This window comes from Amblyraja radiata, chromosome 29 (assembly GCF_010909765.2).
Source record: "Amblyraja radiata isolate CabotCenter1 chromosome 29, sAmbRad1.1.pri, whole genome shotgun sequence".
Taxonomy (NCBI): domain Eukaryota; kingdom Metazoa; phylum Chordata; class Chondrichthyes; order Rajiformes; family Rajidae; genus Amblyraja; species Amblyraja radiata.
The window spans coordinates 8,462,376-8,476,490 of record NC_045984.1 but is presented as its reverse complement, the minus strand read 5'-3'; the positions used below and the strand labels follow the sequence as shown (position 1 = coordinate 8,476,490).

Sequence of the window (14,115 nt, the reverse complement as noted above, 5' to 3'; positions counted from 1 at the left end):
GCCCTCTCGGCCACTTGGAGAGGCCCCCCGATCTAAACCAGCCCCAGGCTTCATCCGGGCCTCCAGCAGCCCACTCCGCCGACTCGACCCACTCCGAGGCCTCCTTGAGTTTGGGCCGTCCTTCGACTCCGACGGCCATTGCTCGGCCTCCGTGCCATGGAGTGCCTCCTGCAGCCAACCTAGTTTAGAAATACAGTATGGAAACGGGCCCTTCCGCCCTCCAGGTCCACGACGTCCAACCCCACGATGACATGGACTTTGGAGGTCAGCCCCCATCCTGCTCACCAACGTGATTCCTTTCCTCTGCCTGCCACCGCCATTTTGAAGGTGGTTGGAAAGCATGACCTATTATTCTCTGCTGTATATCTTGTGAGGTCTACATCCTACAGTGGCATCTCCTGAAGTGAGGGCTGCCGTTATGTGTTTGTCATGAGAATGCTCTCTTTCGCACACTCACTTGTTGTTAACCAAAACTAGATGTAACAATCTGCAAGTTCAGCAGTGTTTTCTGACAGGGTGGAGGAGGAAGGACCAGTTTACTCTGTTGGAAGTGGAGGGGGTGGTGGGGGGGGTGCACGATGGCCTAGACGTAGAGTTGCTGCCTTACACAGACAGATGGCACAATGGGCTAAGTGTTCGGCTGGCAACCGGAAGGTAGCTGGTTCGAATCCCGCTTGGAGTGCATACTGTCGTTGTGTCCTTGGGCAAGACACTTCACCCACCTTTGCCTGTGTGTGTGGATGTAATTATGTGAAGCACTTTGGGGTCAATGCAAGTTGACTAAAAATGTGCTATATAAATAAAGACATTATTATTATTATTATTACACCGCTAAAGACCTGGGTTCAATCCTGACTATGGGTGCTGTCTGTACAGAGTTTGTACATTCTCCCTGTAACCATGTGGGTTTTCTCCGGGTGCACTGGTTTCCTCCATCACTCAAAAGACGTGCAGGTTTGTTGGCTTAATTGGCTTGGATAAAATTGTAAATTGTCCCTAGTGTGTAGGATAGTGCTCGTGGTCGGTGATCGGAGCAGACGTGGTGGGCCGAAGGGCCTGTTTTTGTGCCGTATCTCTAAACTAAACTAAATTTAAACATGCAAGGAATGGCATAGGACTACAAGCTCCGAAGTTGAATTTAATTATTGTTACTGAATTCGGATGTTTCCTCCTTTTTAAAAAAAAGAAACAACTCGTGTTTCTGAATCACTTTTATTTTTGGGAGCTGGTGATTTGAGATTCCAAGAACGTGCTGGCCATTTAACTGTCTGCCTGACTGCAAAAACAATAAAGACAAATTAGCTTGCAAATAATCCATTTATGAAATTGTGGGGAATTTTTGATTTCCCCTGGTGAGCGCAAATAGCCTGTAAATGATTTATTAATGAGTGTAAGTGCAGCAAGAACTGTGGCCCAAAAGTGCTGTTGCCTTACACAGGACAAATGTAGGAAATCCATCATAGTCGGTGCTTGGGGACTGCAAATGACGCCTTGTTAAATGCTGCCAACTCCTGAATTATCTCTTCGGCGAGCGGAAGCTTTAACTTCGGAGGTGTTAGCGAACCTCCTTCCTGGACTGCGTCCCACATGCACGTGCCATTTAACCCTTGCCCACCAGATTGTTTCCATTGCAACGAATCTTGACAAAGCTGGGCTAGTTGATGGCTATGCATTTATGAATCATCCATTTAATGTGGAAGGTAGACGAAAATGCTGGAGAAACTCAGCGGGTGAGGCAGCATCTATGGAGCGAAGGAATGGGTGACGTTTCGGGTCGAGACCTTTCGTCAGACTTTCGATTTTTCGAGCATCTGTAGTTCTTTCTTAAACGTTGAATGAGGAAGTAGATTTCAAGGTGCAATGCAAACTGCTGACTCATTGTCAGAGAGGATTCATTCATTCATCATCGTTGAAAACATTAGCGATGCAGTGGTGTTTAAGAATGAACTGCAGATGCTGGAAAATCGAAGGTACACAAAAAAGCTGGAGAAACTCGCGATGCAGTGGTGCTGGTTTCCAACGGGAATGGTGACGGACGCACCACACATCTCTCTCCTCCAGTCCCTGCGGACTACCGCCGCTGGAAGTGTAGGAATATTGTGTATGTGCTTTATCATCGTTCCTTACAATGCTATGTAGGACACAGAAGTGTGCATGGCCGTTGGCTTGCTAGAAGCTCATCCGCCCTTTGACAGGTCTTGTTTTTGGCCCTGCTGGGGATCCACATCCCCCTGCTCACCTGGCCAACCAGGTGGGGGAGACGGTTTAGTCATCGACTATCCGACCACGGAGCAGGTAGCACGGGATTACATGGTACCCGTGGCGGGGGGAACTCCCCCCGACCTGAGTTGCTTTTGGTTTAGATGTTTCAAACTCCGTTCAGACAGCACCCGTAGTTGAGATTCAACCTGCTATATATAGGGTTGCAACTCTACCAGCTGCGCCACTGAGCAGATTTTTTCATTTAGTTTAGAGTTACGGCAGGGAAACAGGCCCTTCGGTCCACCAATTCCGTGCCGACCATTGATCACCCCGTGCACTAGCACTATCCTACAAGCTAGGGACAATTTACAATTTTACTGAAGCCAATTAACGTACAAACCTGCACATCTTTGGAGTGCGGGGGGGGGGGAATCCAGAACACCCGGAGAAAGCCCATGAGGTCACAGGCATACAAACTCTGCACAGAAAGCACCCATGGTTAGGTTAGAACCCAGGTCTCTGGCGCTGAGAGACAGTAGCTCTACCCGCTGTGCCTCAGTGCTGCCCTTGTTCTTGGTATTGTTTTCCATAGGGCAGTGAAAGTAAAATGAGGCTGTTCCAACATTGACAAAGGCTTTGTTGAACCAAAAACAAAGTGCTGGAGAAATTGTGCTGGCAGCACAAGGTCACAGCTGGTAGAGCTGCTGCCTCACAGCGCCGGAGACCCAGGTTCGATCTTGACCTCTGGTGCTGTCTGTGTAAAGTTTGCACCTGTGACTGTGTTTGACTGTAATGCCCCTGTCCCACTTAAGAAACCTGAACGGAAACGTCTGGAGACTTTGCGCCCCACCCAAGGTTTCCGTGCGGTTCCCGGAGGTTTTTGTCAGTCTCCCTACCTGCTTCCACTACCTGCAACCACCTGCAACCTCCGGGAACCGCACGGAAACCTTGGGTGGGGCGCAAAGTCTCCAGAGGTTTCCGTTCAGGTTTCCTAAGTGGGACAGGGGCATATAGTGTTTGCTCCAGTGTCCTCCCACATTCCAAAGACGTGCAGGTTCGTCGGTTAGTTGGCATTTGTAAATTGTCCCTCGTGTGTAGGAAGTGGATTGAAAGTGGGATAACACAGCACAGCACTAGTCTGAACGGGTGATCAATGGTTGGCATGGACTCAGTGGGCCGAAGGGCCTGTTTCCCTGCTGTACCTGAACCAAACTGTAGAGGGAATGGATAGATGACATTTTGGGCCAGGACCCTTCGCCCCTGAAACATCATCTGTCCGTTTGTTCCACAGGTGATGCCTGACCCGCTGAGTTCCTCCAGCACTTTGTTTTTGTTTTGCTCAAGATTCCAGCATCTGCAGTTTCTTCTCTGTCAATGAGTGTTTGTTGAGTTGTACTGGTCCCATGTTAACCAGACAGAGTCATAGAGTGATACAGTGTGGAAACAGGCCCTTCGGCCCAAATTGCCCACACCGGCTAACATGTCCCAGCAACACTAGTCCCACCTGCCTGCGTTTGGTCCATATCCCTTCAAACTTGTCCTATCCATGTACCTGTCTAACTGTATCTTAAACTTTGGGATAGTCCCAGCCTCAACTGCCTCCTCTGGCAGCTTGTTCCATACACCCACCACCCTTTGTGTGAAAAAGATACCCCTCGGATTCCTATTAAGTCTTTTCCCCTTCACCTTGAACCTTTGTCCTCTGGTCCTTGATTCCCCCATTCTGAGCAAGAGATTCTGTGCATCTACATGATCTACTCCTCTCATGATCTTATACACCTCTTTTAATATCACCCTTCATCTTCCTGCGCTCCAAGGAATTGAGTCCCAGCCTACTCAACCTCTGCCTATAGCTCAGACCCCCTAGTCCTGGCAGCATCCTCGTAAATCTTCTCTGAACACTTTCAATTGCCCATCTGGAGGGATAATTTCAGCAGATGATAGTGTGAACACAATATGCACACCTCCAGATTCAGGAATGGTTTCTTCCCAGCTGTTATCAGGCAACTGAACCATCCAAACACAATTAGAGGGCAGTCCTGAGCTACTATCTACCTCACTGGAGACCCTCAGACATTACTGGCTTTATCTTGCACTACACGTTATTCCCTTCATGTATCATAGAAACATAGAAACATAGAAATTAGGTGCAGGAGTAGGCCATTCGGCCCTTCGAGCCTGCACCGCCATTCAATATGATCATGGCTGATCATCCAACTCAGTATCCCGTACCTGCCTTCTCTCCATACTCTCTGATCCCCTTAGCCACAAGGGCCACATCTAACTCCCTCTTAAATATAGCCAATGAACTGGCCTCGACTACCCTCTGTGGCAGAGAGTTCCAGAGATTCACCACTCTCTGTGTGAAAAAAGTTCTTCTCATCTCGGTTTTAAAGGATTACCCCCTTATCCTTAAGCTGTGACCCCTTGTCCTGGACTTCCCCAACATCGGGAGCAATCTTCCTGCATCTAGCCTGTCCAACCCCTTAAGAATTTTATAAGTTTCTATAAGATCCCCTCTCAATCTCCTAAATTCTAGAGAGTATAAACCAAGTCTATCCAGTCTTTCTTCATAAGACAGTCCTGACATCCCAGGAATCAGTCTGGTGAACCTTCTCTGCACTCCCTCTATGGCAATAATGTCCTTCCTCAGATTTGGAGACCAAAACTGTACGCAATACTCCAGGTGTGGTCTCACCAAGACCCTGTACAACTGCATAGAACGTTCCTGCTCCTATACTCAAATCCTTTTGCTATGAAAGCTAACATACCATTCGCTTTCTTCACTGCCTGCTGCACCTGCATGCCTACTCTGAAGAAGGGTTTCGGCCCGAAACGTCGCCTATTTCCTTTGCTCCATAGATGCTGCTGCACCCGCTGAGTTTCCCCAGCAATTTTGTGTACCTTTGCCTACTTTCAATGACTGGTGTACCATGACACCTAGGTCTCGCTGCATCTCCCCTTTTCCTAGTCGGCCACCATTTAGATAATAGTCTGCTTTCCTGTTTTTGCCACCAAAATGGATAACCTCACATTTATCCACATTATACTGCATCTGCCAAACATTTGCCCACTCACCCAGCCTATCCAAGTCACCTTGCAGTCTCCTAGCATCCTCCTCACAGCTAACACTGCCCCCCTACAGTACACTGTGAATGGCTTAGTTGTAATCATGTGTTGTCTTTCCACTGACTAGCACGCAACAAGGCTTTTCACCGTGCCTTGGTACACGTGACAATAAACTAAACTCAAAATACTGTGTAATTCTAACAATACTCTGTCACATTTGTATGCAGACCAAGTAAAACCCAATAGCACTGTTGAGAAGTGTTTGGTATGCACGTACCATTATGATTTGCTCGCCCTTATCACAAGTGTCATGTTGATCTATCTACCACAGACGGATGTGGTATGAAGCAATTGAAATGAAATTTTTTAACACCACTTTTAATTTGGTGTCAATTGCTCTTAGCAGAATGCGCTCCTCCTCCACGTATTGATGTTGCTTTATTCCTGTCATAGTGAAAAGCTTTGTTTTGTGTGTTATCCAGGCAAATCCTAATACAGTAAACCCTCGCAATAATGGGCCTGGGGAAGGGGGAGGATGGTGTCATTGCCGATTGTTCACTATAGCTGATTTAATTTACTTTAGAGATACAGCTTGGAAACAGGCCCTTTGGCCCACCGAGTCCTAGCGGCATTGGCAGGAAGGACATTTATACCATACCCACAGAATCGGGCAATGGATTTAATTTTGTTGTGTTAAAATGCACCAGCTGTGTCACCTCCAGTAAGGCACTAAAACAACATTTTTACAAATGCAATTACTGGGGTCACTCTGTGCTCTTTCTAAAGGGAGTGCCCTGGTCAGGCCACAGAGAGAATATTTTGCTGTTACATTGTTTTGGATAGAGCCATGTAGTCATCGACTCATACAATATGGAAACAGACCTTTCGGCACACATCGTCCATGCTGACCAAGATGCCCGATCGAAGCTAGTCCCATTTGCCCATGTGTGGCCCATATCCCTCTAAACCTCTCCTAAATATATACCTGACCACATGTCTTGAATAGTACCTGCCCCAACAATCCTCTCTGGCAGCTTTTTCCATATAGCCCACCATCTTCTGAGTGGAAGAAATGGCCCCTCAAGTTTGTATTAAATCTTGCAGCTCTCACCTTAATATGTGGCCTCTTGTTTTTGATTCCTCTACCTTGGGTAAAAGACTCAGTCTATTCTCCTCGTGATTTTATACTCCTCTATAAGATCACCCCTCAGTCGTCTGATATGTGTGACACCCAACATGTAGCTTTGTAAAGCTTGGCTTGACAAGTCAGTTTAAAAACTCTCGACACTTGTATCCCAAAACATTTTGCCTGATAATAGCTGTGAGGAAACCGTTCCTGAATCTGGACGTATGCGTTTTCAAAACTTCTGTACCTCTTACCTGATGGGTGAGGGGAGAAGAGAGTGGCCCTTGATTCTGCTGGTGGCCTTGCCGAGGCAGCGTGAGGTGTAGATGGAGTCAATGGAAGGTAGGTTGGTTTGCGTGATGGTCTGGACTACGCCCACAACTCTTTGCAATTCCTTGTGGTTTTGGATGGAGCTGTTCCCGAACCACGCTGTGATGCATCCCTTTAATTTGTTACCAATGGACTGAGGTGTGAGATCTGATGTAATGGAGGAAATGAAGCAGATTTGCCTGCAGATTCTCCCTGTGACCACGTGGGTTTCCCATGGGTGCTCAGGTTTCCTCCCTCATCCAAAAGTCGTGTGGGTTTGTAGGTTATTTGGCCTCAGTGAATAGTCCCTATCATGTAGGGATTGACGCAAAAGTGGGATGACATAGAACTAGTATGAACGAGTGATCTATGGTCGGCGTGGACTCGGTGCAATAAAGATATTGTTTTCGTGCAGTGACTTTCCATCAATCAATCAATTTGAGTGTGTGATGCAAGAGTTTGTTTCTCATTGGGTGCGTGACAATGAAGAGCATGTCCACAACTTTGCAGATGACACTAAAGTGGGTGGTATCGTAGAAAATTGCTGTCAAAAATGGCAGCAGGGTCTCGATCTGTTGGGCAGGTGGGCTAAGGATTGGTTGATGGCGTTTAATACAGAGAAGTGTGAGGTGATGCATTTTGGAAACCCCAACCAGGGCCGGACCTACACAGTGAGTGTCTGGGCTTTGGGGAGAGTTGTAGAGCAGTGGGATCTAGGAGTGCAGGTGCATAGTTCCTTAAAAGTGGTGTTACAGGTGGATAGGGTGGTCAAGAAGGCTTTTGGCACAATGACCTTCATCAGACTGAGTATAGAAGTTGGGAGGTCATGTTACAGTTGTACAAGACATTTGGTGAGGCCACATTTAGAGTATTGTGTTCAGTTTTGGTCACCCTGTTACAGGAAATATGTTAAGCTAGAAAAGCTGCAGAAAAGATTTGAGGATGTTGCCAGGACTCGAGAGTTGAAAGGCCTGTTTCCACTCTATGGAATGAGGGTGCACGTCTCAGCACCAGCAATCCGCATTCGTCCCCGACTTGGGGGTACGTTCAATGAGGGCTTAGAGGTTAACTGACCTTGGTTAATTGGGAGTGGATGCGAAAGTGGGTTGACATAGAACAAGTGTGAATGGCTGATCGATGGTCAGCATGAACTCGGTGGGCAGAAGGGCCTGTTTCTAGACTCTATCTCTAAACGAAACTAATTTCATGGGTAAGGGGGATCAGACTTTGTTACAAAGCCCCATGCCCGGCTGTTAACCATCCACTGATGTTCGCTGAAGATAGACACAAAATGCTGGGGCAGGCAGCATCTCTGGAGAGAAGGAATGGGTGACGTTTCCGATCGAGACCCTTGTTCACTGCCTGTTTATGAAGGAAGATTGGGTCACTTGGATGATCCCAGGGAGGTAACTGCGAAACCCTAACACAGGACAAGTGAGAGGTTGTAAATTGTCCCTAGTGTTAGTGTGAGGGGATCGCTGGCCGGCGTGGACTTCGTGGGCTGAAAGGCCTGTTTCCGTGCTTTATCTCTAAAACTAAAGGGCCTGTCGCACTTGGGCGTCATTTGCGCATCACGCAGATGGCGCGCAAAGATTTTGTACACCCCAAAATCCTGGGGCGACAGCGCGTCACTGCCTACGTCACCACGCACCATGCGCGTATGATGCGTCGTGATGCGTAAATGATGTTGCGCAAATGACGCCCAAATGGGACAGGCCCTTAAAACTGAAGAAGGGGGTGGGATTTTTTACATTTGCCATGCCCACGCATTAACTCCAGTTATTGTCTATTCCGTCCTCTCGAGCATTTACTCCGTTTCTGTTTCCTGCGATGCTCATTAGGCCATGTTTAAAATAAAAATAGAATCTGGTTCAAGATGCTGTCACTACCCATGAAGGAGTTAATCTATCTGCTGCCGGCTTCTGAAATCCAGCAAGTAACATGGATCTAATGGAGGACCTGTGTCTTCAAAACGATGAACGGTGACCTAATTCGCTCCCTCCTTGTCATGCAGGGTGTGATGGTGCTTTTTAACCACAGCGGGCGGGGGAGCTTGATGTTAATTAATGTCTGTGTGTCTTTGTGTGCACTGCATTGTGTGTGATTGCTGACAGCCCTTTAGTTATGTACTGACACAAAGTGCCTTTGAGATGCTGTTGCCTCCATTATTGGAAATCTAATAAAGCACGTTGTTTTGAATGTTTTTGTACGTGCTTGTTTCCTTGGGTGAGCCTGACCTTTTTCTCCCTTTTCGATCCCGGTCCCTTCCGGCGGCGCTCGTCACGTTAAATTGTTTAATTTTTATTTTTGGTTGTGTGCGCCTGACGAGTTGTCAGCGAGCCTGGTAATGTGCCTGCAATCTTCCCGGAGACACTGCCTTGTCTCCCAGGCCTGCTTACTGCCGCTGGTGCTTTGACATTACTCTTCAGCGTTGAATCCTAATTAAACGCTGGAGCCACCAGACCTGCCAGAGGATTCAACCCCTTTGTCTTTATTTTTAAAGTAGGCAGAGCTAAGTACCTTGGCCTTCGGGGACTGATGCAGGGAGCCTTATGAACCTTCAGCCATTCAGTTCATTACCAGCCGCTTGGCGCTGCCTGCTACCAGCATATTCACTGGATGTTTTCAAGAGAGTTAGATTTAGCTCTTAGGGCTAACGGAATCAAGGGATATGGGGAGAAAGCAGGAACGGGGTGCTGATTTTGGAAGATCAGCCATGATCATATTGAATGGCGGTGCTGGCTCGAAGGGCCGAATGGCCTACACCTGCACCTATTTTCTATGTTTCTATGTCTATGTTTCTATAGTTTAGTTTAGTTTTGAGATGCAGTGTGGAAACTGGCCCTTCAGCCCGCTGAATCCGTGCCGACCAGCGACCCCCCCGTACACTAGTTCAATCCTTCACACTAGGGGCGATTTGCAGAGGTCAATTAACGTACAAACCTGCACGTCTTTGGAATATGGGGGGGAAACCGGAGCGGCCGGAGGGAACCCACGCGGTCACAGGGAGGACCTGCGAACTCCGTACAGAGAGCACCCAGAGTCAGGATTGAACTCTGGTCTCTGGGCGCTGTGAGACAGCAACAATACTGCTGCACCGCCATGCCGTTAAAGTTGTCCCACAATGCAGCAGGAGGCCAATGTCGTGAGTTTCTGTCAGCCGTTCAAGTTAAATCATGCTTCAGATACTTGGTGGGTCAGGCAGCATTTACAGAAAGAGAGACTGAGCACTGAGTGTCAATGACCTTTCATCAAAACTGGGAGAAGCACCAGATAAAAATAGGATGCAATATAATGAGGAGGAGGGAGGGGCGGTGAGAATAAAAGGAATGGTGGGGATGGGTGGGAGTGATTCAATGACATTCATACCATGGAGATGGCCGGAAGAAGTGATTAAAGGGCCAGTCCCACTTGGCCGTCATTTACGCGAGAGGCTGGTAGTGACTGACTCGCGACGATCGCGCGTGTCATCATGCGTCCGCACAGCCGTCTGGAGCGCGTGACGTGATTTGAAGATAGACAAAATGCTGGAGTAACTCAGCGGGACCGGCAGCATCTCTGGAGAGAAGGAATGGATGATGTTTTGGGTCGAGACTTCTTCAGGCTGAAAGAAGGGTCTCGACGTGAAACGCCACCCATTGCTTCTCTCCAGAGATGCTGCCGGTCCCGCTGAGTTACTCCTGCATTTTGTGTTTATCTTCAATTTTCTTGGTCCCGCTCTGGGAGTAGAAGTGGGGTCGTATCCGGATCCACAAAGGTCGTGAGCCCCAGGCCGAGCTCGGCGATTGTTTGCCAGCTTCTGCTGCTGTCGGAGGTGAGACGTTGCTCCGCGCCAGGGTCTTGGGCCTGTCCCACTTTGGCATTCAGTTACACGACAGGCCAAAGATTTTGTACAGGACGAAATCCACACTCCTCCACACCACTCCATGCGCCCGTCCCGCACTACCCACGCGCTATCCACACGCTAGCAGGTTGCATAAATGGCGCGTGAATGACGGCCAAGTGGGACAGGCCCTCAGGGCATTAATTAGATTGCTACACTGGTGCTGCTGGTAGAGCTGCTGCCCCACAGCATCTGAGGCCTGGGTTCGACCCCGACCCCGGGTGCTGTCGATGTGGAATTTGCTAGTTTTTCCTGAGATCTTGTGGGTTTACTCCTGGCGCTCTGGTTTCCACCCACATCGCAAAGACGTGTGCATTTGCAGGTTAATTAGCCTCTGCAAATCGCCCCTCGTGTGCAGTTAGTGATGCAAAAGTGGGAAATACAGAGCTAGTACAAATGGATGATTGTTAGTGGGCTGAAGGGCGTCCCCATGCTTTATCTTTCAATTCAATAATGTGTTTCAGGATGTAGTCCTGGATGAGAATGTAGTTGGGAGAAGGTAAATAAAATCAGAATTTGCCAAAAGAGGAACTTTGCAAAGCATGAAACTGCTAACTATTGAAAATAGTAAATTTAGTGGGTTTGGAAAAATGCTGGTGTTCCTCAACCTTTCATTGGGATTCATATCACTGCTTGTTTCACTCTTTCAACTAGTAAATCCAGGCTCGCACCACCCTCTGCGTTATCTCCTCTTCCTGTTAATACTTCAACCGATTACTTTCAATTTATGCCCTCTTATTTTTTACCTCTCCGTCAAGGGATCCTATTTGCTCTATCCAGGCACGTCTTATTTTTGTACACATCAATTAGGCCTCCCCTCAGCCATCTCAATGAATCGGTGCCAGCCCATCCGATCTTTATAACCACATCGTTCAGAGTAACTGGCCAAGAGCCAAGTCGCAAGAGGCCAGTTAAAACAGGCACCCGATCTCCCACAGGCCGTGTGTTTATGGTGGTCTTTGTCATCTAAATCCACCATCCAGAACTACGGTGGCGCAGCGGAAGAGCCGCTTCCTCACAGCGCCAGAGACCCGGGTTGGATCCGATGTCCATGCCCTCACGTCGGGCTGATGGGCACTCCGGCGTCGGGACGGATCGGAACACTCCGCGAACTAAACCCGCAACCCTGAGCTACTATCCATCTCACTGGAGACCCTCGGACTATCTTTAATCGGACTTTAATGGACTTGCACTAAGCGAAGGAAATCATCCCATATAACTGGCACAACATGGCCAGACCATTTCCAATGAATCGTGAACGGTACAGCATGGAAACCGGCCCTTCGGCCCACAGAGTCGATGCCGACCATCCATCACCCGTTCACACTAGTTCTATGTTATCTCACTTTTGCATCCACTTCCTAGACACTAGGGGTAATTATACTACCGCGCTGCACGTCGTATGGATGTGGGAGGAAACCGGAGCACCCGGTGGAATCCCACATGGTCACAGGGAGAAGGTGCAAAGTCCACACAGACAACACCCATCTAGCTGAGGTCTCTTGCGCTGCAAGGCAGCAGTACTATCAGGTGCTCCACTGTGCTGCCCTGTACCTTCCCACTGTCTGAAGATTTCCTTCCTTGTGGGAATAGAAATGAAAATGGGATAACAGAACTAGTGTGAACGGGTGGTTGGCATGGACCCTGTGGGCCGAAGGGCCTGTATCCATGCTGCATCTTTCAATCTAACTTTGTCCATGTTCTTTTCTCCGACTCAATTGTAATAAACCCCAGCAGAGTATAACTGATTTGCCCCCTCTCCTCCTGTTTCAGGAATGTTACTCTTTTTTAATGTTCTATGTTTTTTATCTTTGAGCTGCTCTATAAATGATGCTAAATCTAACAATATTATCATCACTTCTGTAAAATGGTCTCCCACTGTTGCTCCTGTCTGCCCAGCTTCAGAATTGCACAGTTTGCAGTTCCCTCTCCCACACCAGCAGCCCCCCCACCTCTTGTTGAACTTGCTACATACCAGAGAAAAAAATATTATCTTCCAGATTAGATTAGACTATGGTCATATACACCAGGGTGTGATGAAATTCCTTGTTCACACATAGTTCACAATGTAACCAGTTTACATCCAGTGTTGATAAATACAGCAATGAATACAACAAAAGGTGAAGTGGGGGGGGGGGGGGGGGCGGGAGATTTATTAGGTACTTGAGAGTTTTGGGTGCATGGAACGAGCTGCCCAGATGGGGTAGTTGAGGCACAATGTTTAAGAAACAAAGGGATAAAGTAATTTAGAGGGATATGGGCCAAATGCAGGCAGGTTGGACTAGTATAGAAGGGACATGTTGGTCAACGCAAGGTAGGTAAGTACATGGATCGGATAGGTTTAAAAGGAATATGGGCCAAATGGTGGGACTAGTGTTGCTGGGGCATGTTGGTTAGTGTGGGCAAGTTGTGCTGATGAAGGGCCTGTTTCCAATCTGTATGACTCTATGACAAGTGCAAATCGGCAGATTGGTGCGAGATTGTCGTGCAAGCTCCCAGTAGAGCAAAAAAAATATTCAAGTATAATAATGGAATAGCCGAATGCAGTAGAGTTAAGAGTAAATGTGTGCAGTTGCACCTCCAGGAATGGGGCGTGAAGAAAGGGAATTCGTTCAGGAGCTGGATAGCAGTGGAGAAGAAGCTGTTCTTAAGGCAGGCCACCTAGCCTTTCAAATTCCTGCATCTTCTTCGAGAATGTAGGGCCTCATGGTGGCGCAGCGGTAGAGTTGTTGCCGTACAGCGCCAGAAACCTGGATTCGATCCTGACCACAGGTGCTGCCTGTACGGATTCTGTACGTTCTCCCCGTGACCTGCGTGGGTTTTCTCTGTGTGCTCCGATTTCCCCCCACACTCCAAGGTCGTACAGGCGTGTAGGTTAATTGGCTTTGGTAAAATTGTAAATTGTCCCTAGTGTGTAGGATAGTGTTGGTGTGCGGGGTTCGTTGGTTGGCGTGGAATTGGTGGGCCGAGGGGCCTGTTTTCCCAGCATCTCGGAACTAAACTAAACTAAGAGAGAAAAGAGAGGGTGACAGGTGTTTTTGACTCTAACTCCAGCCTTGCTGATGCCGATCCCTGTGATGGTGGGAGGGAGTGACAAGCCTGTGATGGGCTGGGCTGTGTTTACCACTCTGCAGGTCTAGGCAGTCTACAGCACAGCAGTGTGAATGCAATTTAGCAATTCCTTACCCTTTTTGTACAGACTGCTCCAAGTTAATGCGAGAGTCATTGCGATGTTTATTTCTAGTGCTGTGGTGTCCTTGCCCTTTTATCAGGGGCAAGAACATGCATATCCATGTAACATGACAGTAATGTCACAGTCCCTTTGTTCTTTCGCTCAATGCTTATACAATATTTCCAAAGAGCAAACATACCCTTTCACAGCTACAATTATTTTCTTGCACCAATATTGACCTCTTGTGTGAGAACCTTGTGTCCAGGAATGTTGAGTCCTCACTGATTGTCCTTAAGGTATGCTTCAGTAGGAGCTTAAAGGGCCTGTCCCACTGTACGAGCTAATTCAAGAGTT

General features: G+C 48.0%; 1 protein-coding gene across 3 annotated transcripts in view; it reads left to right on the top strand.

Moving 5' to 3' along the window:
* Positions 1–14,115, top strand: part of LOC116989285 (transducin-like enhancer protein 1) — a 191,049-nt gene that overhangs the window by 81,082 nt on the left and 95,852 nt on the right. The gene's annotated exons all lie outside the window — the stretch shown is intronic.